The sequence below is a fragment of the Amblyomma mixtum genome, chromosome 3, assembly GCF_055824585.1.
Source record: "Amblyomma mixtum isolate Tamu chromosome 3, ASM5582458v1, whole genome shotgun sequence".
NCBI classification, from domain to species: Eukaryota; Metazoa; Arthropoda; class Arachnida; order Ixodida; family Ixodidae; genus Amblyomma; species Amblyomma mixtum.
In genome coordinates this window covers 195,250,405-195,276,856 of record NC_143014.1, presented here as the reverse complement: position 1 = coordinate 195,276,856, position 26,452 = coordinate 195,250,405, and the positions used below count along the sequence as shown (strand labels likewise).

The 26,452-nt window shown below is 47.0% G+C and overlaps 1 protein-coding gene and 1 long non-coding RNA gene across 2 annotated transcripts in view; one reads left to right on the top strand and one right to left on the bottom strand.

Annotated features, from left to right (window-relative positions):
- Positions 1-26,452, bottom strand: part of LOC149353175 (uncharacterized) — a 196,509-nt gene that overhangs the window by 91,534 nt on the left and 78,523 nt on the right. The window lies entirely within an intron of this gene.
- Positions 1,135-12,868, top strand: LOC149353177 (uncharacterized). Its single transcript, XR_016290924.1, has 3 exons — positions 1,135-1,937; positions 8,921-9,120; positions 12,564-12,868. It is a non-coding gene; the product is annotated as an uncharacterized LOC149353177 (long non-coding RNA).

The window sequence follows — 26,452 nt, the reverse complement described above, 5'->3', positions numbered from 1 at the left end:
CCGCCTTAATCGTTTGGAACTCTCCCGCAGGAGATGGACTCTCCGTCTCTTGGGAGCCCCACAGCGATCGCAGGTACCGGCCACCCTGGCAGAGGCAGGTGTCTACACACTGAACAACCTCTTGCTCCTCTAGAGAGGCCTGACACGTATGGATCGGCTCTACTACGTTCCAGATGGAGGTGCCCTCCGAGAGCGACTGCACGGCAACCCCAACTCCAGGATGTAGAAGCTGTCTGCAGCCTATGTGGAGACACTTGGCACTCTCCACGAGCACCTGGTCCTTCCTTCCCTTCCCACCCGACCTCCCCTGCAGGTTACCCTGGGTCTTGATGAAGTGACCAAGCGCCGCTCCCCTGCTACCGCACTCCACCAGACCACCGCATTCTTCCTGGATGAGTGCAAAGATTCAACCCTTCTCTTCACTCACGGCTCGGTCCTACCAGCCACGGGGCAGGCGGTGTCGGCTCTGGCGGTGCCGTAGTTGGAGCAGTCCCGGACGTGCAGGCTCTCCTTTCCGGGCAGCTCCACAGTAGCGGAACTGGCGGGTCTCCACTTGGCAGCTGACTTCATCCGGACCATCGACCCCTTCTGGCCTCGTTTTCCTGTGCGATTCCCGGCCAGCCCTCCAGATCCTGAGCAAGCCCCACATCTCCCAGACTTCGACCAGCGTCCTTCGCACCCAAGCTTCACACCCTCGAGGACACCGGCTACCAGGTGTCTATCCACTGGGTGCCTGGCCGTGCCGGCATCCAGGGCAATGAGGACGCCGACGCCCTTGCCAAGGCGGCCCACAGCAATGAGTCGTCAGTGACTACGAAAGTAGCCCCTCACGACTTTGCCCATCTGCTACTCAAACAGGTGGTAAGGGCACTCCACCCCGACAGGCGCATCACTGTATACCGGCCCTTCCACCGACTCTTGGACAAGATCCCCTACCGGGAACAAGCCCTCCTGCTGCGACTCCACATCGACTGCTTCTGGACATCAACGCGGAAGTTCGTCGGCGGCCTGGCTCCCTCCCCTGCCTACCCATCGTGCTGTGATGCGGGCACTTTGGGACACTTGCTGTGTGCGTGCCCAACCTTTGACCTGCACCGTCAGTCACCGTCTCTTTGCAGGTTACCGGACCCTCGGACTGCTAACCGACATGGAGGACCAGCTACTGTTCCCGGCCTGAAACCACCTCTCCGCCCACCGTGTCCTGCTGGCCTACCTAGAGGAGACCAGCCTGGACGCCCTCCTCTAGGCCTGCAGCCCCCTGTACCTGCAGCCCCCTGTACCTGCGGCCCCCTGTACCTGTGGCCTCCTGAACCGGCGACTCCTTGGATCTGCAACTTCTGACCTGCCCCATGACTGCAGCAACGACATAGACACCGACTGCATCTTCCCCAAACCCCCCCCCCCCCCACATCTTCCTTCCCTTTCCCCTGGACACCAAGAGTGATCCCACCAAGAGTGATCCCAGTGCGCATGAGTAGAAAAACAATGCCCCTCGAATTAATGGGGACTCTCAGAATAGAGACCCTATCCTCCTCACCGATAGGGTCCCCCTACTCTAGAAAGTCCCTAATGAGCCCCACACTGCACGAGCTGCGATCCCTGTCGGCTGTTGTAGCTGTGTGTTTCGTTCTGTATAAACGTCTTGTCTGAACTGGTCCGACAAGTTATACAAAGTCCAGTTTTCTCTTCTACACAACGACTGTGTGTGTTTTATGGTGTAGAGTCAGGACAGGATCTGACGACCACCAGCCATGAGCAGGAGCCCTGCACGCTAGCTGACACTACAACGTCCACGACGCTCATCGCAACAGCCAGTTGATCACTGTGGGAACGGACCTTTAGGCGCGTGCAAAGGACCCAAGGACCGGAGGGAGTGATGGCTGCATAGGCACCGATGTCAGGGAGGGGCCCCACAACGAGTGGCTACTATTGCTGAGGTGAGCAGAATTTCTCACGTTCGGTGCTGCGCGTGGCTCAGGGAACTAGAGGTGCATGGTGTTGACGCATACAGCACACACGCATGGCTGATGTGACACGCACACATGCATGGCTAATGTGACATGACGTGCTTTAAGCAGCCACTGCAGTGGCATTGGGACGGCTGGAGCTCACATATTAGCTAAAGATTCAGCAGCAGAGGAAAAGGTTTGAATAATGCAGATCGAGTTGGAGGAGGGGCTTTGGCCTTGAAAAATGGTGTTGCAGTCGGAGCTAAGAGCGCACCGCACCGTGAAAAGTGGAATTGGAGTCAACGAGTGGCTAGCAGAACCATTTGGGCTTGGAACTTGATGGGGCGTGAGATCAGCCTTAAATGCTTAAATGTGCTAAAATCCTGAATGACAGAAGTTACCAAGTCCGCAGTGTTTCTTAAAGGCACTGAGGTGCAAGGATGGAACACGGTCACAATTTGCGTCTCGTTTGCGGAGGTATTTTTATTGCTACATGAAGTTCAGAAGTGTGCAAAACAAGGGAGAGAAACCCTTTAATGAAAAACAGAATTTAGCCGGCATTTAAAAAATGAATGGCATGCTACTCTGTGTGGGGAAGGGAATTTGGGAGATAAAAGACGGAGCGAGAGCGGTGCGGAAAAGGTAAAATAATAAACAGAAAAAGGAGAGAAGATGAAATGCGGCCATTAAAAGCATACTAAGGTGCATCGGCGACTAACGATGTAAGATATGAACTCATAAAGTTCATAGTCCGACAATTGGGCTGACAAAGTTTGCTGTGTGAAGAGTGCATGAGGGTAACATGCAAGGTGAAATTAGAGTTTGTCGAAATGTCTAATGTCATTTAAATATGCAAACAAAAAGTTCACTTCATGTCTCTGTTGCCTAAGGCAGGCTAAGGGACCTAAAACACTGTCCAAAAAAGTGATTGTTTTGCTCGCTGTATGAAAGCAGGCCTTAGCGCCGAGGAGTACTACATCCACATGCGCAAACGCGAAAAGTGGCTGACAACGCAGAAAGTATTCCATGCACTTCAGATGTTCGAAGCCGTTGATGAGGGGAAATGGCAAGCCGTGAGGAAGCTGGTAATGCTGCTGTCCAACGGAGCGGGATGTGAACAGGGGAAAGTGCCCTGTCCGCTATGTAGGTCAAGGGCATGGTGTAAGAATATATATATTCTTATACCGTGGTCAAGGGCAAGGCCACAAGGCTAGAAACTACCCGCATGACAGCCAGTTAAGCAGCGACATCGCCAGTAGAGCGCAATAATTAATGAGCTCCCACCCTAAGAATAGCGGCTTTCCCTCGTAACTTGGATGCTCTGGGGAACAAAATGGCAGACCTCTGTGCAACTTCGCTCCCGTAACACACACTCTGCCCCCGGTGCAGATAAAATCACATACACAACTCTCAAGAACCTTCCTCCCGAAGCCCAAACATTTCTTCTTACTGTCATCAACGACGCCTGGACTTCTGGCACCCTGCCAGTGGACTGGACATCGTCCCTGGTCTCATTCATACCGAAACCCAATAAACCCTCTACCATCAACAATCTCCGTCCTATTTCCCTCACCTCCTGCGCGGGCAAGCTCATGGAGCACATGGTGCTTGCCCGCCTCACTTCCCATCTTCAGGCCACTGACTATCTCCCCCCCACCCTCATTGGATTTCACTGAGCACTATCCACCCAAGACCTTTTCCTTCTCCTTCAATACACCTTCTTTAACACAAATGCTCCAGATGCTGCGCAGGTCAAAGCCTTAGAACAGTTGACATACGCAAGGCTTTCGACTACATATCACACGACCACATCCTCACCATACTAGCTGACACGCAATAAGGACACAACATGCACAATTACATAAGAGCTTTCCTCTCCCACCGCTCCACTCGTATCTGCTATCTCGACAAACTGTCTCAGCCCATTCCACTCACTCGTGGCACTCCACAGGGTGCCGTCCTCTCTCCCATTCTATTTAACCTAGGCATGGTCCCGCTTGCCCGGGCCCTAGCCGTTATTCCCGACCTTCATTTCCTCTTCTATGCAGACAATTTCACCTTGTGGGTCACCACTGGCTCACCGGGAGAGGTCCAAACTACACTCCAACAGGCACTTAACACCATTTCCTCACACCTCTCCCAAGCGGGCCTGCAACCCGCTCCGGAGAAATCTGAACTTCTACTCATAACACGCGGTAAATATTGCGTTGAGGTTCTGGAAGCATTATCGGGGGTTCGCCTGGACACGCTTGCCAAAGCCGGCATGCTTCACTTCAACACTGTTGCATTGCCCGTGACGGGGTGGCAAAATGTTGCGGCTCCGACTTCCTCTTTGTGGGAGTCGCCGACGGAAATTTTTAGAACTGCAGGGTTTGTGATCGAATGGTCTTTAATGAAAGAGGGCACATCACCAATGACACTTCACTGTGTAACACCAGTGCGCGCTTAGCGCGAAATGGCAGCGCCGCCATAACTAATTTCCTTCAGCATGACCTATGTCGCTGTTTTTAATTTTTCTCAACGCGCATAAGAAAACCCGTTTCTTGGGCTTGTGAACGCTGCCGTGCAAAGCGTCGCACCGTGCATGGGCCTCTACTTCCCTTCTTCTTCCCTCTCCCTTTTCACTCATTGTGGCATGGTCGAGGTGTCCAGTCCTTTCTTCAGGACGTCTTTGTGATTTCACCGTGTGCTGTCGCCTGGATACGCATGCAAAGCAGTGCTTTGCCGCAAGGCTACGGTATAAGAACGGCCAGGGTATGACTGGGCAGAAAATATATAAGCACTGTGCATTACAAAGAATAAGCTGCGACAAATAATGTCTGCTACAATATTTTACACCCCGCAGCGCTCCACTAAGTCACTAAGTCTCGTATAACTAATAATGGAAACGGGCCCCCTTGCGTAACGCTGCTGCCATCACTGAACGACGCTCGATGACAGCCATGTACTGCATGGAATGCAGATGTCAAGCATGACCAGTTATCGGAGTCGCTTGATACGTCCTTCTCTTTTTGCGATGAATTCAAAGGCCGATGCTCGGAGCTGTGTGCGCCATTGTTTTTATGAATGCTAGTTTTCCACGTCCTGCCTTCGCTCTTGTTTAATGGCACGGGTGTGCCTTCAGGTGCTATAGACGGAACCAAAAATAGCGGTTTATGCACTAGAAGTTCATTCGTGGTATTGCGGCGTTTTCGCGACTGCTGAACGTGATGGATGCAAATTATCACAAGCTATGGATAGAACTTGTTGTCCTAAAACACTAGATCGCAGAAATATAAGGCCATGCTTCACACTGCGCTTGCAGAGCTTTTGCGAGTTCAAATTAGCACACGCGTGCCGCAGCTCTCCCTGCTCCACAAATTGGCACATACGCTGTTTGTACTTTCCTTTCCGGCGCGCATGCACAGTCCTTGGCCCCTATATAGCCAATGTAAGCTCAGCCCACGAATTAACAAAGGCGATACGAATCAGGCGACTCCTTGAGTAATATAACAGGCGACAAAAAAAAAGTTCGAGGAGCGGACGATGTGGCCGTACGACTGCCTAGGTGTGCTTGTATTTCTCACAGCAATGGCTGATCTTGTTTGCGTCGTTTACACACGGCCTTCTTGTGTTTCTGGAAAAATACGTACAAAACACGATAATATTGTACGCCGAACCTGGTGTCCGCCAGCTTACAGGCAGCCCATGCTGCGCGGATTGTGACGGTGTCGTAGAAACTGGGACGAGCAATCGAAACACTTTCGGCGCTCAGGTAGAAAAAAAAAATGAACGACTGAGCAAACTGTTTATTTGAGAAGGACGGCTCAGAGGTTTGTTGTGACGGAAGGAAGAGAGGGAGGTGTTGGAGGTGCGGAAAATTGCCTGCTGTCTTTGGATCATCTTCAGTGTACCTTTCTGCATGGCCAAGGTGAAGAGCGATGTCAAGTTGTACTTGGGGCATAGCTGTTCTTCATATATGGTGCCTGTTTATCTGTTCAGTGCTAATCTTCAATAACGAATAAGGATTCACGATATACGCTTTATAAAGGATACTCGCAACTACGTTATGCAGTTATCAATATGCAATACATTCGAACTGGACCAACCACCAACGAAGCGCAAGTTCTTTTGTTCTTCTGGGCACCTGTGGCATCTTCGCGATGCATGCAGGGCACGTGATGCAGGGTGAGATGAGAAGCAGCGGCGATGACAGTGCTCTCTTCTCAAATGAAAGTTGTGTGGTCGTTCAAGTGCATGTGCATGTGCTCATTGACTATAGGCAAACCCTTGAAAATAAGTTTAGAATTTCAGTTCACATCCAGCTGTTGCGTTAATGTTGAATCAACCGAAATTTTATGAAACAGCAATCCTTGTTGAATTTACTTAACAGCAGCACAATGCAAATTTGTGTTGCTAATTAACAAACGCTGCTTCTTTTGAGGAATATTTTTAGAGTTTTGTCCGTGCATGATTTGCGCAAAAGTTAAGACCAAAGATTCGCAGAGTTCACTAGGTGTTAAAGGTGATAATGGTGAAAATTTAATTTGTGAATACCTGTAATATAAGCTTAAACCCACCGCATTTATGCATCGCTACTGGTAAAACTGCAACAGCAGCGGATGCTGCACACATCTGTGTCATACTTGACAGAAAACGTCGCATCTCACAGCTTCCTTGGAAAGTACCAAAGGCAACGAAACACAGCTTGGATGCTTCGCACGTTACTATGCTGCTCATCAATAGAGTTATGCATTCCGTTGAACACCATATATAAAAAGCCACAAATGATACACAAGGATATCCGTATTCCCATACAAATCTTATATAAGCCAAAAACGCATGCAAGAGCAATTTTACCGTAGAGCGCTGCATATACTTGCAAGCGGCGCGATAATCAGTGAAAGAGGAATTTACCACACTCCATAAAAGAAGACGAAAGAAAGTTCAGCGCAAAACAGCACGACCAAACAAGAAGTGACAAGAGCGAATTAAACGTAGTCATGCTGCAAAGTTGAGGCATCCCATTTCGTCACAATTATCGACACGTGTAAGCGAGCGGCTTCGTTCCTGTGCTCTCAAGCGGCTCCGTCCCTTTCGTGACGCGACCAATGGCGCGCAAGTAATTCGAATTACGGTGCCGCTGACTAATTTGCCTTCACTTATTCTTATCTTCACTTATTCCATATATGTACATATTCAAATGCTTTCGTGACTGACCGCAAAAAAGGCAACTTCCCCGAGGCCGCACTGTCTTGATCCTACATGAAATAATCTACAGCCTTTGTACTTCCACCCATGAGCTGACGGCGTAGTGGTAGCTATGTCCCTACTTGGCCAGGTGCCCTTTGGCGTGTGACATAGCTAGCTGTATGGGACCGGGCCGGGCCAGCCCACAGCGGCCTTCTGTAGGGCCTGGCCCGGGCCGTGTAACATATGGAGTCAGCGGGCCCGGGCCAGGCTGGGTCGGACCACGAAAAATAGGCATGTGCAGTGCTCTAGCATACATCATTACAGAAGTTTGTGTGTGCGCATGTTCCTGCCACCATGTCGTGTCATGCGTGGGGCGAGTGTCGGTCGAAGTAGTGACCTCGGCTCTGCGTGCAGCTTTGTTCGACCACCGCGGCACGGTGGCACGAGGAAAGCAAATGTGATTCGATGCAAGCTGCACGTGCAGCTGCATATGGAAACGGCGGCTATAAAGACCATAAAAGATTAAGTGTTCATTATGGCAGCGATCGAACGTGATGCTTGCTTTGGACTGGTTCTATAGAATTTCATTCAGTGTAAAATGGGCTCGGAAAAATTGATGTTCGATTTATCTTTGGCTGTTTTTTTTCGTGAGTGCGATAATTTTTCTTTCCTTTACGTGTGTATGCATGCACAGATGGAGCCGGCAGACCAAGTGCAGGCTAGCTGCTGATCACCTGGCTCCACGAGGCAATCTGCACATACGCACTGACGGCCCCAGTCAGCGGTGACGGTAGACGAAATATGCTGTGCTAACGCTCTGTACGTTAGGAAGAATTTATGAATAACTGGTAGTAAATCTTATCAAATCACGCCCAATTTTTTGCGTTCACTTGCACTGCAGTATGTCATTAGCAATGCTGAGATTTAGAGCTCAATAAGATTAGCTTTGCTTCAGTCCGTTTTTGGTTAGGTTTGGTTTAATGGGGTTTAATGTCCCAAAGTGACTCAGGCATTGGACGCCGTTATGGAGGGCTCAGGAAATTTCGACCACCTGGGGTTCTTTAATGTGCACCGACATAACACAGTACATGTGTGCCTCTAGCATTCCGCCTTGATTGAAATGCGACCACCGCAGCCGGGATCAAACCCGCATCTTTCGAGTCAGCAGCCGAGCACCATAACCACTGAGCCACTGCGGTGGCCGAATCCGTTTTTGATGTTTTGACAAGCGCGGTTGTATCCATCAGGAGCAAGTTAGTCACCAGACTAATGCGTGACCAGTCTTTTGCAAGTGTGATATTATCAATAATTCTATCCTTGTCAGCTTAAACTCGCCTGCCCTCTAACTGGAATTGCCATATAGTGCTAGTGATATCGTTACAAAACGCGAATTTGCAGCGGTGGCCGAGAATTATAAGTGAAATTTACAGATTATGTTAGCTGCAGCTTTATTTAGACTTACTATTACTTTGCATTTCAGTTTCTGCCATACTGATGAAGCTGTCTTAATATATAGGGGCATGAAGGGCACGAAGATAGGGCATGAAGTTTTAGAAATATGTTGGTAATAGAAACAACAAACCAGTTGACATGAAATAGTTGTTTTGCTCATTACAAAAGAGATAAAATATATTGATATATATAATCGATATATTGTTAAGTTAAAAATTGTTATTGTTATATATTAAGTTATTTGATATATTGTTAAGTTTTTGTGCACAGTTGTGTGGTCCCTAGTTTTTTGTTTTAATGCTGAAAGAAGGTTATTTTTCATTTGAAATTATCTATTTTTTGTCCAGGTTGACATAGGTGGAGATATGGAGACATGGTGGAGACATCAACTCAGCATGATGTCCAAGAACTGGCCAGGAAAGCCTGCAAGGGCCCTTTTGTGCCATGAAGTTGAAGACAGCAAACAGACAGCTCTTCTATACTTGGTGCAAAAAGCAACAAGCAGCAAATCGAGGGCCTTGATCCTGTTTTTCTGAATATCAAAGGGGTAGGTACCATCATCAGCATCAGCCTGACTATGCCCACTGCAGAGCAAAAGCCTCTCCCATGTCCCTCCAATTAACCCTGTTCTATGCCAGCTGCACCCACCCTATGCTCACAAACTTCTCAATTTTATCCACCCACGTTACTTTCTGCCACCCCCTGCTATGCTTCCCTTTCCTTGTAGTCCAGTCTGTTAGCCTTAAGGACCATCGGTTATCTTGCCTTAGCATTACATGGCCTGCCCAAGCCCATTTCTTCCTCTCGACTTCGACTAGGATGTCATAAACCCGCGTTTCTTCCCTCACCCACTGCACCTGCTTCCGATCTCTGAATGTTGCACCTATCATTTTTCTTTCCATAGCTCGCTCAGTTGTCCTTAAAGGTGCACTGAAGAGGAATCTGAACTCGCCTTTTTGCCGCAGGAACTCGATCTACACGTTCCGAGCATTCTTATAAACTTCGACTTATTGCCCTGTGTGGCCGGTTTTCCTAACTCAATCGAATTAACGTCCGGCTTCCGCCTTTATTTTTTAATTCTCCCCCGTACGGTGGGCGGAGTCAACCAATGCGTGGAGTGCCTTTCAGCCAGCTCCGTGGAGGCTTTGCTTTCGCTTTATGTTGTTTTTTAGGTTTCCGGGAATAAATAGTTTCATTCGCAGATAATATAGCCTCAAAATACGCCCACAGAAATAAAAATACGCGCGGACTATTTGCTTCTACAGATTACTACGTATACTCCGCCGATGGCAGAGCGGCAAGCCGCCACGGGACTGGGTGAAAGGCACTCCACGCGTTCGTCGACACCGCCCACCATACGGGGGAGAATTGAAAAGAAAAGACGGGAGCTGGACGTCAATTCGGTTTAATTACGGAAATCAGCCGCACAGGGCAATAAATCGAAGTTTCTAAGAATGCTCAGAATGTGTAGATTGAGTTCCCGCAGCAAAAAGACGAGTTCAGATTCCTCTTCAGTGCACCTTTAACTTAAGCTGAACCCTTTTTGTTAGGCTACATGTTTCTGCCCAGTAGGTAAGTACCAGTAAGATACAGCTGTTATATACTTTTCTGTTTTCTGAAGTCACTACCTAAGTAGATGCATTCTATTACCATTTCCAGCATCTCACTATCACTTGTAAACTGCTGTTCCCTTCCAAGAATGTTGAACATATTACTTTGGTATTCTGCATATTAATTTTTAGACACACAGTACACACAGTACTGCTCTGCCTGTCTGACTCATTGATCACGTTTTGCAGTCAAGGCAATGTCATCAGCAAATCACAGATTACTAAGGTATTCTCCTTTAACTCTTATCCCCAACTGTTCCCAATCCAGGCCTCTGAATACCTCCTGTAAACAGGCGGTAATAGCATTGGCGAGATCATGTCTTCCAGCCTGACACCCTTGCTTATTGGAATTTTATTGCTGACTTTATGGAAGACTATGGCAGCTGTGTACCCGCTATAGATATCTTCTAGTATTTTTACATAAGGCTCTTCTACACCCTGATTCCGCAATGCCTGCATGACTACTGTAATTTCGACTGAGTCAAATGCTTTCTCATAATAAATAAAGGCTATATACAGGGGTTGATTGTACTCTACGCATTTCTCTATCACCCGATTGATAGTGTGAATATGATCTATTGTTGGGTACCCTTTATGAAAGCCAGCCTGATCATTTGGTTGATTGAAGTCTAAGGTTGTCCTGACTCTGTTAGTGATTACCTTAGTAAATACTTTATAGGCGACGGACAGTAAGCTGGTTAATCTGTAATTTTTCAAGTCCTTGACGTCTCCTTCCTTGCAGATTAAGATGATGTTAGCATTCTTCCAAGGTTCTGATATGCCCGAGATCATAAGGCATTGCATATACAGGGTGGCTAGTGTTTCTAGCACAATTTCCCCTCCATCTTTCAACAGATCCGCTGTTACCTGATCCTCACCAGCTGCCTTCCTCCTTATCATTGCTCCTAAAGCTTTCTTTGCTTTCTCTTTCATTACGGCGGGATGTCCCAGTGTTGTGCACTACTGCCTCTCTCATTAATGTCCTGATTACATTGGCCACTGAATAGATTTGAGCAGAACACTACAGCTACTTTAACTATCTTATCCATATTGCTAATGACATTGCACTCTTTGTCTCTTAATGGATACGTCTGGTTTTTGCCTAAACCTAGTTTCCTCTTCACCGCTTTTAGGCTACCTCTGTTCTTTAGAGCAAGCTCAATTCTCTCCATATTAAACTTCCTTATTGTTTCAATGTCCTTAGTGCCTCTCAGGCCATATGGGAGGGACGTGGGGATGCACACTAGCTTCAACACAACGCCATTCTTTCTTACTGACCTGCCTGATGCCGATAACTCTTGCACCAGGCTCATGAATTCCGAAACCAAAAAATATTGTAACATCCTCTTTCCTTTGAGGGAAAGAAGACTGTCATCACACCTCGTCACCAGGCAGTCACTGCATCACATAATCACTTAAATGCCGCGGTAGCACTCTCTTTCGCACCAGTCGGGGTGTGAACTGCACTGAAGGTTGTTGTGGCCTATTCCACAACACTGGGTGAATTCTTATGTTCAAACACGTGATGTGGCAGGTGCGGTCTTTGGTGGCGTGGTGGCACTGTCTGGACTAGTGGGAAACTCTTGAATGTCTGTAGAGTCTATCCTTGTGTCTGTGTAATTTGGTTTCGGCACTTGTCGCAGGTGCACACTATTTCTTCTCACTGTGCTGCCATTGAAATCGACCATGTAGGACCCTGGAGTCACAGGTTCCACAATTGTACCCTTTTCCCACGGCAATCCTGGAGCAGGTGGTTTTACTTGCACCGTGTCTCCTCTGCGTAGTGTGGGGAGGTCCCGTGATGCCCTGTTGTAGTATATTTTCATCCGCCTTGTCTTCCTAGTCCACTGTGCTCGCTGGTTCAATGTACGTGGCTTTAAGAGTTCATTTGTCGTTGGAAGTGTCGTCCGAGTCCTCCTCCCCATCATTAGTTAAGCTGGACTTGCCTTTCTGCTTTGTCATGGCATGTTGCGATAATCTAGGAAAGACAAGTGTGGATCGTGGCCTGTTTCTAGTGCTTTCTTTAGCAGGGACTTTACCGTCTTGCCTGCCAACTTGACCATTCCATTTGACTGGGGCATAACCTGGACTTCTCTTGAAGGATATTGGTAAACTTCCATTCATGATCTGAGAGAACCTGCCATATGCACTCCACCCCATTCTTATTCTTCTAGTTATTTCCCTCTCATGATCCGAAACAGCGGTCACTACCTGCCCTAAGTAGACATATTCTCTTACTACTTTGAGCACCTCGCTACCAATTGCGAACTGCTGTTCCCTTGCTAGGCTGTGTTGCATTGCAAGACACTGCTGGCCTGTGGGCCCGCGAGCTCCGGAAACTGTTTGTGCCACGAGCGCAGACCTATACTCGGCGTCGCAGGGTGCCGGCCTCGTCGCGGATGCGGGGCTCATGTTCGGCATTTGAAAACGCGACCGTCGATGCCCAAGGACGCTTCCTTCCGAGGACGCACGGCTTGGTGGCATGGACACGGCGTTCGAGAGCGCGACCGTCAGCGCCCAGAGACGCTTCCTTCCGAGAACGCACAGCTTGGTCACGTGGGCATGGCGTTCGAGGGAGCGGCAGTCAACAAAGGAAGCCTTCCTCTAGCAGCGGAAGAAATCAGCTGCTCGGGGAGCCAGTCTGTACCTTACAAGGGCCTGGGGCCCTCTATTCTTTTGGGTAAATTGTCTGAATAAAGACCCATTTCCTAACCTTCACCGAGTCCACAGCCCGTACCTCTCAACAACTGTTGAACATTACTTTGGTTTTCTCCATGTTAATTTTTAGCCCCACCGTTCTGCACTGCCTGCCTAACTCATTGATCATGCTTTGCAGTTCATGTCCTGAGTGGCTTACCAAGGCAATGTCATCAGCGAATCACAAATTACTCAGGTATTCTTCATTACACTTTTATTCCCAACTCTTCCCATTTCAGGCCCCGGAATACCTCCTGTAAGCAGGCGGTGAATAGCATTGGAGAGATCAAATCTCCCTGCCTGACACCTTTCCGTATTGGAATTTTATTGCTAACTTTATGGAGAACTATAGTAGCTGTGCAATCGTTATAAATATCTTCCAATATTTTCACATAACACTCTTCCACACCCTGATTCCGCAATGCCTGCATGACAGCTGTGGTTTCCACTGAGAAATGCTTTCTTGTAATCAATGAAGGCTATATATAGGGGTTGGTTATGTTCTGCGCATTTCTCTATCACTTGATTGATAGTGTGAATATGGTCTATTGTCGAGTATCCTTAACGAAACCCTGCCTGATCATTTGGTTGACTGAAGTCTAAGGTTGTCCTGAGTCTATTAGCAACTACCTTAGTAAATACCTTGTAGGCAACAGACAGTAAGCTGATCGGTCTGTAATTCTTCAAGTCCTTCACGTCGCCTTTCTAATGTATTAAGATAATGTTAGCGTTCTTCCAAGCTTCTGGTACTCTCAAGGTCACAAGGCATTGCGTATACAGAGTGGCTAGTTTTTCTAACACAATCTCTCCTCCGTCCTTCAACAAATCTGCTGTTACCTGATCCTGACCAGCTGCTTTCCCCCTTTGCATTGTTCCTAAGGCTTTCTTTACTTCCTCCTTCGTTACTGGCGGGATGTCCCATTGCTGTGCTCGACTGCCTCTCTCAGTAACTTGGTGATTACATTCGCTACTGTGTAGATTTGTGTACAACTCTTCGGCTACTTTAACTATCTTATCCATATTGCTAATGACATTGCCCTCTTTGTCTTTTAGCGCATACATCTGGTTTTTACCTATGCCCAGTTTTCTCTTCACTGATTTTAGGCTACCTCCGTTCCTTAGAGCATGCTCGATTTTCTCCATGTTAAATTGTCTTATGTCGGCTACCTTGCGCTTATTTATTAACTTCGATAGCTCTGCTAGTTCTATCCTGTCTGTGGAGTTAGACGTGCTCATGCTTTGGCATTTCTTAATCAGATCTTTAGTTTCCTGAGATAGCTTCCTGTCGAACCATCCTACCACCTACTTCTGCGGCGCACTCTGTAACGATAGCTGTGAGATTATTGTTCATTGTTTCAGCACTACAGTCGTCTTCTTCGTACGTACGTACACACACACACACACACACACACACACACACGTATGTATGTATGTACGTACGTAAGTTACAACAGCTGTATCTTACCGGTACTCACCTATGGGGCAGAAACATGGCGGCTAACAAAGAGGGTTCAGCTTAAGTTAAGGACAACGCAGCGAGCTATGGAAAGAAAAATGATAGGTGTAACGTTGAGAGATCGGAAGAGGGCGGAGTGGGTGAGGGAACAAACGCGGGTTAATGACATCCTAGTTGAAATCAAGAGGATGAGATGGGCTTGGGCAGGGCATGTAATGCGAAGGCAAGATAACCGCTGGTCCTTAAGGGTAACGGAGTGGATTCCAAGAGAAGGCAAACGTAGGAGGGGACGGCAGAAAGTTAGATGGGTGGATGAGATTAAGAGGTTTTCGGGGATACAGTGGCCGCAACTTGCAAAAGATAGGGTTAATTGGAGAGACATGGGAGAGGCCTTTGCCCTGCAGAGGGTGTAGTCAGGCTGATGATGATGATGAACCTGGACTTGCCGTGTGATGAACAAACTGCCATTTAGCAGCAAACTTAGCGACCGCAAGAAAATTGAGGACCATTGTCACTCACAAGTTCAGCTGGAATGCCATAGCGGGCAAAATGTGTTTTGAGTTTCTTGATAACGGCTGAAGCAGTGGTGGAAGTAAGCTCATCTACTTCCCAAAAGTTGCTGAACAGTTACTAAGAAATTCTGACCTTCGTACTCCATTAGGTCTGTGCCGACTGTGTCCCACAGATACTTGGGTTCTGGATGTGGTATGAGACTCTCCTTCTGTTGTGCATGGCTGTACTTCTGACACACTTCACATGACTAGATGAAGTCTTTGATCTCAGAGTTCATTCCGCGCCAGAAAATGCACTCTCTTTGTCTCCGCAAACAGCTTTCAGTTCCCATAGATGGGATGAATGAAGAGCCTGCTTCATGTCTGCTCGCATGTTCTGCGGTATCACAATTCACTGACCCTTGTAGACCAAGCCTTCGTCAATTACCAGTTCATCACAGAAGTTGAAGTATGCATGTGTTTCTTCTGGGATATTTGACCTGTCTTTCGGCCATCCTTCCTGAATCAATCTCCTCAGGTCGCACATTACAAAGTCGGTTTTTGTGGTTTCCTTGATTGCGTCAAGAGTCTGGCGCTTGATGCATTGACGACAAACAAAATTGACTTCCTCTGCTGGTGGTTCACAGCCTGTATCCTTCAGGCACGCTCTGGACATTGCATCAGCAACAATGAGCTGTCTTCCTTGGCAGTACTCGACTGTGAAGTCATACCTCTGCACTTGTAGCAACATGCTCTGCAGTCATTTGGGTACCTTGTCTAGAGCTTTCTTCGTGATGCTCTGCAGTAGTTTGTGGTCAGATATGACTGTGGTGTGCCTGCTAAAGGTGTATTGGTGAAACTTGTGCAGGGTAAAGCAGATAGCCAACATCTCTTCCTCTATCTGAGCATACCTTGACTCTGTTGCCGTCAGAGCTCTGCTGGCATAGCAAATAGGAGAACCGTCTTGCAGCATCACAGCACCTAGGCCTTTCTCAAAAGTGTCACATTGCACTGTGAGTTCTTTGTTTGGATTACAGACCTTCAGTACAGGCGGTGAGGCCAGTAGTTCCTTCCCTCTGTTGAATGCACTCTGCTGTTCAGTGGTGCAGGCCCATTCTATGTTCTTGGCTGTGAGCCTTCTGATAGGTTCCATAATGTCAGATATACATGGTAGAAATCTTGCAAGGTAGCTCACCATGCCACAGAACTGTAAAGCTCCACTCACATCTGTGGGTGCTTCCATGTTAACGATAGCAATGACCTTGTTGGGGTCAACTTCCAATCCATGCGACATGAACCTGTGGCCCATGAAGGTTATCTGCTCTGCATTCAATTCAAACTTGCCATTGTTGATACGAATGCCCTGGTTCAGACATCTCTCCATGAGTGCGTACAGATTTCTGTCATGATCCTTCTGTGCGACTTCCTTGGAGCTGCCCTTTCTATAAACTATGAAGTCGTCTGCGACACACATGACTGCTTGTAGGCCATCCAATGCAGTCTGAAATCGCTTTTGGAAGATTTCACTACTGACTGATGAACCAAATGGAAGTCGAAGCCACCTGTGCCGTCCATCTGGCGTTTGGAAGGTTGTGAGCATGCTAGTCATGCTCAAGCTTACAATGCCAGTATCCATTCCGCAAATCAAGCTTGGAAAAAACTTTTGCCTCTGATAACTACTCGAGGACTGGTAAAGGGTGTCGTTCTCTTTTCAGAGCTTTGTTGAGTGCTTGCGGATCAGTGCATGCGCGCAACTCATCATCTTTCTTGGTGGTGACAACCATATGACTGACCCATTGCGTAGGCTCGTCCACCTTTGCAATGATCTGCTTGGCTGTCAGATCCTTGAGCAGATTTTCTAACTTCGACTTGATGCTCACGGGTACTCTGCATGCTGCCGACGTCTGAGGTTCTACTGTTGGGTCAACTTTCAGTTGTACATGCCCTGGAAAGCATCCTTGCTCATTGCAGAAGTCTTTTGGGTACCTTGCTAGTAAGTCATCTTAAGGCACTGCTGTCTTCTCAACTGTCGAAACAAGGTCATAGTTGACACTGATTAGTTGCATCCGCTCTGAGGTTCCTCTGCCCAGGAGTGACGTAAGGTTGCCTGCCACAACAACAAACTCAAATGAGTACTTCTTCTTTGTAGCTCTGTTGGCCAGGTGTAGTCTACATTTTCCTTTTGGCTCGAGAACTGTGCCGTTGTACATCTGAAGCTTTTTTTGGGGGCATCCTGCAGTGTCTCGTTCTGAGCACAGCGCTCTGGGATTATATTCACTGATGCACCACTGTCAACTTGAAACTTGATAACATCGTTGTTTCTAAAGCTCTGCAGGGTGTTGAAGATGCCTTCCCTCTTATGTTCACGCACAGTCAAAACCTCTTCTGAATTGGAGCCATCACTGACCAAGTGAACAGAATTCTTTGACTTGCACTGTTTTGCAAAGTGGTTGCCTCGGCCACACTTCAAACATGTTTTGCCCCAGGCAGGACAAAGTGTCTTCTTGAATATGTGCACTGTTCCGCAATACCTGCAGCTTCTGTTTGCCTTGGGTGCATGCTTCTTGTTCTGTTTGGTGACGACGTTGATAGCGTCGCTGTCATTGCGCACTGTGCCTTCTCGTTGGAACGCCTTTATCTGCTGTGCAGAGGTTTCATGTATGTAGCATACCTTTGCAACCATATCAACAGTAGGCTCTTCTAACCTTAGTACCGTAAAATTCCGAGCAATCGCCCCCCCTCCAGCAAGTCGAAATCACTGGCAAAGTAGGGGGGGCGCTATCCCGGAACGGCACCAAAATTCAAGATGGCGGCGATTTTTTCACGCCAGAAAAAAAAAGTGCACTGCACATGGATTTAAGATTTTATTTATCTCTAGCAACATGAACTTCATTGAGTGAAAGATTTATGACTGCTATGTCAATCACTCTCAAAACCATAAAAGACTCCTCCAAGTCAGTCGCAAAAAAAAAGTTCACAGCATTCCGCTTGAAGCCCACCCCGGTCTTCTGGTGCCACGGCTACAGTGTTTCCCAACTGCGTGTTGTTGGCCATTCTGACAGCCTCTTCAGAGAGAAGCCGGTTACTAACTGCACGTCCTGCCGTTGTTTCCCGCTCGAAGAACTCGAAGAGCGTATCGTTCACGAGTTCACTGAAAACTGGGGCGCCGTTACTCAGCTTCGATGTTTTGCTCTCCCGCAGTTATGCTGAAGCATCTTTTTAAAATTGTCCCATTCCCGCATCCGTATGCGGTCGAGCTTGAAATGCCGAGACGTTTGGTGCAGGTTTCTTCCGTTTTATCGATGCCATTGTACGACCTCAATTTTCTTCGCCACTGAGTACGAATGCACCGCATCGCGAACTCGACAACGCCAAAACAAGACAAATGGCACGTGCAAACGAGCATGCGAATGGCTTGAAAAGCAGGATTGGATTGGATTCTTGAACTGGATGGGGCAGACCAGTGTTGCTTGGGCGTGGTACGTTACAAGAACGCGTGCGGGGGGGAGGGGGGGGGGGGGGGGCACTGTCCTGGAAAGGCGCGGAAATGTGAAATTGACAGTTAAGTTAGGGGGGGCCCTTGCAAGGGTGGGGGCGCTTGTTCGGGATTTTACGGTAGTTTCACGCACAGTTCCTCCCTAGCCATACTGAAAACTACCTGGTTGCGGATCATCTTGTCACGTTGGTCCGCAAAGTTGTACTTTTTCGCTTGAGATCAGTCAGAAAAGCGTCGAACGGTTCCCCTGCTTGCTGTTTTCTACAACGAAAAACATAGCGTGCGTACAACTTGTTGCACTTTGGTGCGAAATATTCGTCGAACTTCTGAAGCACTATGGTGAGGTCTTTGCCTGGCGCTGGCATTGCTTTGGTTGGGCTGCCGAAGTCTAACGTGTTATATATCTCAATAACGGCTGTCCCGGCAATCGTTGGCAGTAGTGCAACTTTCTGCTCTGAGGACTTGGCGTCTTGGCCGGTTGTGGCGAGGTAGAGTTCATGACACTGCTTGAAAAGCTGCCAATTCACTCGCAAGTCGCCCGCGAGGCATATGCGTTCTGGCACGTCAATAGGAGCTGCCAACGCCGTATTGCGGTTAGCTTGTCACGTTGGCGTGCACGCCTTTGCTTACCGTTGTTACTTGCCCTTGTGCTGTCTTCATGCTGGTTGCAGACTTAGTGTCTTGGCTCGTCGCTTTCTGCTTCCAACACTTCTGACACCATGTTTCAATGTCCGTAGTGCCTCTGTCAGGCCATATGGGAGGGATGTGGGGACGCACACCGGCTTCAACGCAACGCCATTCTTTCTTTACTGATCCGCCTGATGCTGATAACACTTGCACCAGGCTCGTGAATTCTGAAACCGAAACCTATTGTAACACTTATGTTGGCTACCTGTGCTTATTGATTAACTCTGATAGCTCTGCCAGTTTATCCTGTCTGTAGGGTTAGAGAGCTTTGGCATTTGGGGTTAGAGAGCTTTTGCTTCGGCATTTCGTAATCACATATTGTTTGTCTCTTGATATAGCATGCTGGTATCCTATGGAACCAATCTACCACCCACTCCTACTGCACATTCTATAATGATAGCTGTGAGATTATCGTTCATTAGTTGAACATTAACGCCGTCATCCTCAATTAAAGCCGAATATCTGATCTGCAACAATATCCTGAATTCCTCTACTTTCCCTCTTACAGCTAACTCGTTAATGGTCTTCCGTTTCACTATTTTCTTCTGTTCCCTCTTCCAAGTCCAGGCTAATTCTATACCTTACTATCCTGTGGTCAACCGCACCTTTCCGAGGACGTTCACATCCTGCGCAATGCAATTTCTCTTTAAAAAAAAACCTGTGTGATATGACTCGATATGGAATAAGATATCCTAATCGTACTGCACTGCTGACCACGAATAGTTGCTGCTATGCAACCATGTTGTTTACTAACTGTACAAGAAAAACAAATTAGAAATACTGACCTCTGGTGGCTTTCCTTGAAACTAACGTGATGTTGCTTCAAGCTATGTTATGTCTTTTTCCTCCACAACAGGGCTCCTCTCAAACAGACGTTTCCTCTTAGCATATTAGCATAGGGGTGCACAAACTGTATTACAGAAGGGATGACAATGGACAAGTGCAAACTTCCAACTAAAAGTCTATTGTCAACTGCGTGTGCTTTTATAAGTTACTTATCTAGACACAAGATCAGAAGGCAATGAAGATACGGAAAAAAAATCAAGAAAAAGTAAACAAAAAAACAGTTTAGCAAGCATCTGACTGAAATCACATTTCCGTGCCTTCTGTGCAGACAGAAACACTTATTCTTGTTTGGTTAATGCTAGCGAAGAGGCGCTGATATAACCACCATCCTCTGCGATCAAAGCCATTGAAAAGACCTCCCATAGCTCCCATGTGACCTGGTTCCTTGATCTTAGAAGATCCGTGGTTCCATTAAGCATGTGTTCACAATTATGTCTGGAGCAATGCGCTGCTAGATTGCCAGGTGTAGCAACTTGTGCAACATTGTTACTGTGTTGTTGCAACTTCTAGTTCATGCACTTTCTGGTCTGACCCATGTAGGCCGCATTGCATGAGAGTGGTACTCTATAGACAGCACCTTTGACAAAGTTCTTTTAGCTGTTTGGAAAGACGTCACCACCCATACCTGTCAACTCATGGAATGAATATCTTGCAGCCACCGTCAAGATCATGAACCTATCCTTCAGAGTGATCATCGTGTACTATCGCGCTCAATATGGGCTACACCGTGCAAGCACTCTGGCAGGCGCTAGCGCGGTGTAGCTCATACTGAGCGTGATAGTACATAACCCCATGTGTCAACTTTGATGTTGACCGCCTTCAGAATATCATACGCAGTACCCCTGCACCGCACATCATATCGGCGGGAGACTTCAATGCACACCATCCTGCTTGAGGAGGCATCAGATCAACAGCCAGAGGATGACAGTTATTTGATTTCACACTGTGCAACAATTTAACTTTATTCAACAACGGCCAGGCAACTTTTCATCAAGGTGCAAGATCAAGTGCCCTTGACATTTCTATGACTTCTGCACAGCTGTCATCTTCAACAACCTGGAGTGTTGACATAGAATCTCACAGCAGCGATCATCTACCTACGTACATTGAGGTTGGTGGTGCTTTTTTAAATTCCCAGAGGTGTGAGGTATGCTACACGAATTGGGAAGTTTTTGCTGACACAGTAGAAAAATTGGAGCTCTCAAACCTCGATTATGAAAACTTCACTGATGCTGTAGCACACGCTAAAACGTCCAGCACTAAGGTTATAACTCTACCATAAGCGTACTCAACTGCAGATGCTGAATATGAGCGACTTCGAGCAATTTGCCGCAGAGCTGAGAGATGAGCCCACAAGATGAATTATAGAGAAGACATCAGCATTGATAGGCAAGCACAGAAACATGTTCAGCATCATTTGGACAAGCTAGCAAGACGGGAATGGTGATCCTTTTGCGTGAAGCTTGATCCCAGAAAGCCTCTGTCTAAGGTATGGAGCATTGTACGCATCCCCAATAGTCAGCCCGCGCCACTAAATCCTTTTGACTGCGCAGCTGTAAATGTGAATATTTCTCATCTCTACGCAGTGGAGGCTCTCTGTTCTAAGATCACTGCTCAATTAACAGCCATATCAGCACCACTGCCTCTCCAAAGCTTTACCCCTTCACCTAACACTGCCCTCCTTGACGAACGGTTCACTATGAAAGAAGTCCATGTGGCTCTGGCAGCCACAAATAAAAGATGTGCCCAGGACCGGATGGTGTAAGCTACACTGCCCTTTCTCACCTGAAAAGTATGGCCAAAGTTCAGCTGCTCGCAGTTTATAACACCTCCTGGGAGAATGGCTGCCTTAAAACGTGCTGGAAACGTGCACGTGTCATACCTATCCTCAAGCCTGGAAAACCATCAACTGAATGAAATGTCTACCATCCCATTGCGCTTCTAAGCTGCGTCGGAAAACTGACGGAGAAAATGGTACACTCCCGCCTTACCTGGGACCTGACGAACAGAGGAATTTACCCCCCAGCCATGTCTGGTTTCCGAAAAGGATGCAACAGCATTGACAACGTTATTACCCTTACCAATTGTGTCACACGCAGCAAAGTAGAGTGGTCTATGACCATTGCTGTTTTTTGATGTGAAGGGAGCCTTTGATAATGTCACACATGAGGTAGTTCATTCATCCTTACAATTAATTGGCATTGGTGGGCGAATGTATAACTGGCCCTGTGACTATCTGCACGAAAGATCAATTTTCATGTCAACAAGAGAAGGTGACACAGCTCTGCATCAAATATCTCGTGGAGTACCTCAGGGGGAGATTTTAAGTCCCATCCTTTTCAATATCTCACTTGTTGGCTTGGAAAAATGCTTGCCACCTACAGTTGAAATCTCCCTCTACGCAGATGACGTGTATTGTGTTCCGGATGCAATAGGCGCATTGTGCATGCCCGACTACAGAGGGCAATAGGCTGCATCGAATCATTTTTAAGTAAGCATGGCCTCGCTATGTCGCCAGATAAAAGCTCAGCAATTGTATTTCTAAGACACGATCTTGCGTTACGAGCTGAGAGTTGCTGGTACTCCAGTACCATACGTCACGAGCCATAAATTCCTAGGGGTGACATTTGACAGGTCATGGTCCCCACATGTACAACAGCTGAAAATCAAGCTCTGCTCTTACACCTCTATCTTTCGTATGCTCTCCACCACCAGAAGAGGCTGCTCTACATCTTCATTACTACTGCTGTATGAAGCGCTCTGAGTAGGCCTTCAGCACTACACGCTCCCAGCTCTTCAGGGTATCTCGCAAACGAAAATCAAACTCCTTGAAGCTATGCAAGCTAAAGCCTTGAGAATCTTCCTTGACCTGCCCAGGAACACCTCCACAGTGGGTACTCAAGCAGAAAGCAGATGTCTATCTGTATCAGTACTGCTCACCCAGGAGCTGCTTCGTGCCTAGGCGCAGTTCGTGGCTCGTGCAGCTAACCATCCACTTGCAAAGTACTGCACAGTGGAAGTTTCTGACCTCCTCTCATCACAGTACCAGAGCGCTTTCATGATCTCCTCCTCACCTTGGAGGTACACAGCACGGCAATTCAAGACAACAGTCCCTGGCATTAAAAGAAAAACAAAACACCCCCGGTCCTGCACTTAAATACTTTGGTCTTGAGCACATTTATGCATGCTATAGTGTGCACCGCCATATCTACACTGATGGCTCTGTCACATCCACCTCATCAATGATCGGCGTCTGGATTCCATCAATTTGCACCACAATTTCGGCGACGTTCAGTCACCGCACCTCAACTACTGCTACTGAGCTGGCTGCTGTGTGAATAGCATTTACTTACATTCTGCAACAACTGCCAACAACGTGGGTTATCTTCAGTGACTCTTGCGCTGCACTACAATCAATAAAGTCATCAAGAAGCCCTCAGGAGCAGACCGTTGACGACTCGAACAGATTACACACCGAGGCCCGTGAGCTACTTCACCTTGTTGGGCTGCAGTGGTTACCCACTCACTGCGGCCTCGCAGGCAATGATCACGCTGACAGTGCAGTGAGGTCGGTGCATGGAGTCACCTCCTTGCTCCTACCCATACCCTTTTCTCTTAGTGATGGAGTGGTACTTATGACCACTAAATCCTGGCAGAAGAAACACTCTTTGTGGTGTGATCCAGAGCATCAATATAGATCCCTTCTTTGTACTGACCCCACTTGTGACTTACGCATGCCATGCAATTTAGATAGATATGACCATAACTGCCAGCACCGAATTCGCCTAGACATTGCTTTCTATCTTCATAAAATTGCTGCATTAAGTAGCCCTCTGTACCTAACGTGGTGTGCGCCAAGGTCTTCAACACTTGATCTGCCGCCGCCAAGTGTTAATAACCATCGCAAGGCATTGTTAAGTGCTTTAGGACTCCATCAGGATGGTCCCGTGCACCTGGAGCACGTCCTTGGACCCTGGAGTGATGCGGCTTCAGCAGTGCGAAGGACAAAAGCATTAGTTATTAACTTTTCTTAGGGACACGAGTTTAGTGCACACCTTTTGATAACCATGCGTATTTATGAGTGCGTGAGTGTTGACTATGCTTGATTTCATCTTTTACCCTTTCTTTTTTTCCTTGTCCTCTGTTTTTAACCCTCTTCTTCGCTTACCTTCTCATCTTTCACCTTCACCTGGAGTAGCATGCTAGGCTAGAAACCAGGCAGACCTCTCCTGTACTCATTAAAATCTCTCTCTCTCATGCCACAAACTTATTCTGGTGCTTAATACAGCATCGATACACAGGCCGCCTGGCTTAAAGCAGCTGGATTCTGAAACCAGGTGTTGGCATCGGTGGCCAAAAAGCTAGGTGCTAATGACTGTTGTGAAAGGGAAATCCACAAAGCGGAAAGAAACGAAAAGAGGCCTGTGGTTCTGCTCTACGCTCATGCTGTTTTGCACAGGCTGAAAAAATTGGCAGAAAGGCATGATGTGCTAGTAGTATGTTCAGCCCCTAATAAGCTTAAGAGCTTGTGCACAAAATTCAGCGACCAAGATGAAGGGGCCAAAGAATAGCCTTCTGGTGTTGAGCACCAGAATATGGTTGTGGCCTGTGTTGAAGGTGCTGTTTACAGAATACCACTCTCATGCGGTGTGGTCTATGTGGGTCAGACTAGAAATTGCTTGAATGAGAGGTTGCAACAACACAATAACAACATTGCACAACTCGCCACATCTGGCAGCCTAGCAGCGCATTGCTTCATACTTAAAGGTGCACTAAAGATGATTCTGAGCTCGTCTTTTTATCGTGGGAACTCGATCTGCACGCTCCAAGCATTCTTAGAAACTTCGAATTATTGTCCTGTGCAGCTGATTTCTCTATCAAATCGAATGAAATGTCCCGGCTCCCGCCTTTTTTTGTTTTGAACTCGCCTTCGAAAAGAGGAGTCAGCCAACGCGTGGAGTGCCTTTCAGCCAGCCACATGGTGGCTTGCCGCTCAGCCATCGGCGGAGTAATACGTAGCGATCGGTGAAAGCAAAGAGTCCATGTGTATTTTTATTTCTGCAGGCCTAATTTGCGGCTATGTAGTCTGCTACTGAAACTATTTATTCACGGAAACCTAAAAAAACAAAATAAAAGCAAAAGCAAAGCCACAAGCGACTGACTGGCTGAAAGAAATTCCACGTGTTGGCTGACTGCTCCTCTTTTCGAAGGTGAGTTAAAAAAAAAAAGTGGGAGCTAGGGCATTTAATTCGATTTGATAGGGAAATCGGCTGCACAGGACAATAATTCAAAGTTCCTAAGAATGCTCGGAGAGTGTAAATCGAGTTCCTGCAGTAAAAAGACGATTTCAGATTTCTCTTTAGTGTACCTTTAAGTGTGAACCCATGTTTATAGAACAACGGTTCTTCTTAGATCAAGGAACCAGGTCACACGGGAGCTATGGGAGGACTTTTCAATGGCTTTGATCACAGAGGACGGTGGTTATGTCAGCGCCCCTTCGGTAGCATTAACCAAAAAAGAAAAAGTGCTTCTATCTGCATAGAAAGGCAGGCAAGGAAATGTGACCTCAGTTAGACACTTGCTGAGCTGTTTTTTGCTTCTGTTTTCTTCATTTTTTTCTACATCTTCCATGCCTTTTTAAGATAAGTAACTTATAAAAACATGCGCAGTTGAAAATAAAATTTTAGTTGAAAGTTTGCACTTGTCATCCTGTGTCATCTCTTCTGTATTATAGTTAGCACCCCTATGCTAAGATGAATGACCAACCCTTTAAAGCCTTGCTCTAAGCATAACACAGTCTTTTTTTTTTACAGTTTCGCATGGGACACCATCATTCTGAATATACACAGTTGTCTGCAACATATGACTGAAAGTCACACACAAAAATGAGCAACTAAATGTACAAGTTCCTTGCTCTCTTGCGATGTGAGCTCTCAGTGGCATGTATACATTAAAAAAAAGGGGGCATAAGAGCAAAACTCGTGTTAGAACTGTAGTTGTTTGTTGATACTAAGAGCACAGAAGGCACAATGTAAAAGGTAGGATGCAAAGGCACACTTAAGGCACACTAGAGCTAATATGTCTTTATTACACAACAGAGCTTCTCTGAAACAAATGTGTTCCTTTGCATCTCATCCTTTGTGCTGTGTATTCTGCACTCTTGATATGGACATAAGAACTCTGCAATACTGCATTTCACAGAGGATGGACATATTTCAAACAATGGCCACCATATTTCTGACAGCCACGCCCTTTCTTTGGTGGTGCTGGGCCAACAATACTTGACATAAATGCTGCCATAATGCCGCACAAGGCCTTTCAGGAGGTCTGAAGTAGAAGATGGTGGTTCTCTAGCTGTGTAGAAAGCTGCTTTCTAGGTACTTGCTCTAGCTAATTAGCCAAACTCAGCCTTATAAATTGCCTCAAATAGTGGATACGCAATCAGTGAGATCAATAATAATGAATATCTGTCCTTATTGATTGGTAGGTATGCAGAATGAAGATGCAGTAATTTCACTTGCTTAATCATTTTAACACAAAGCTGGCCCTATCATGTAATATGAAGTCAGTCTGTGCTCTCAGCAAACACGACTCAT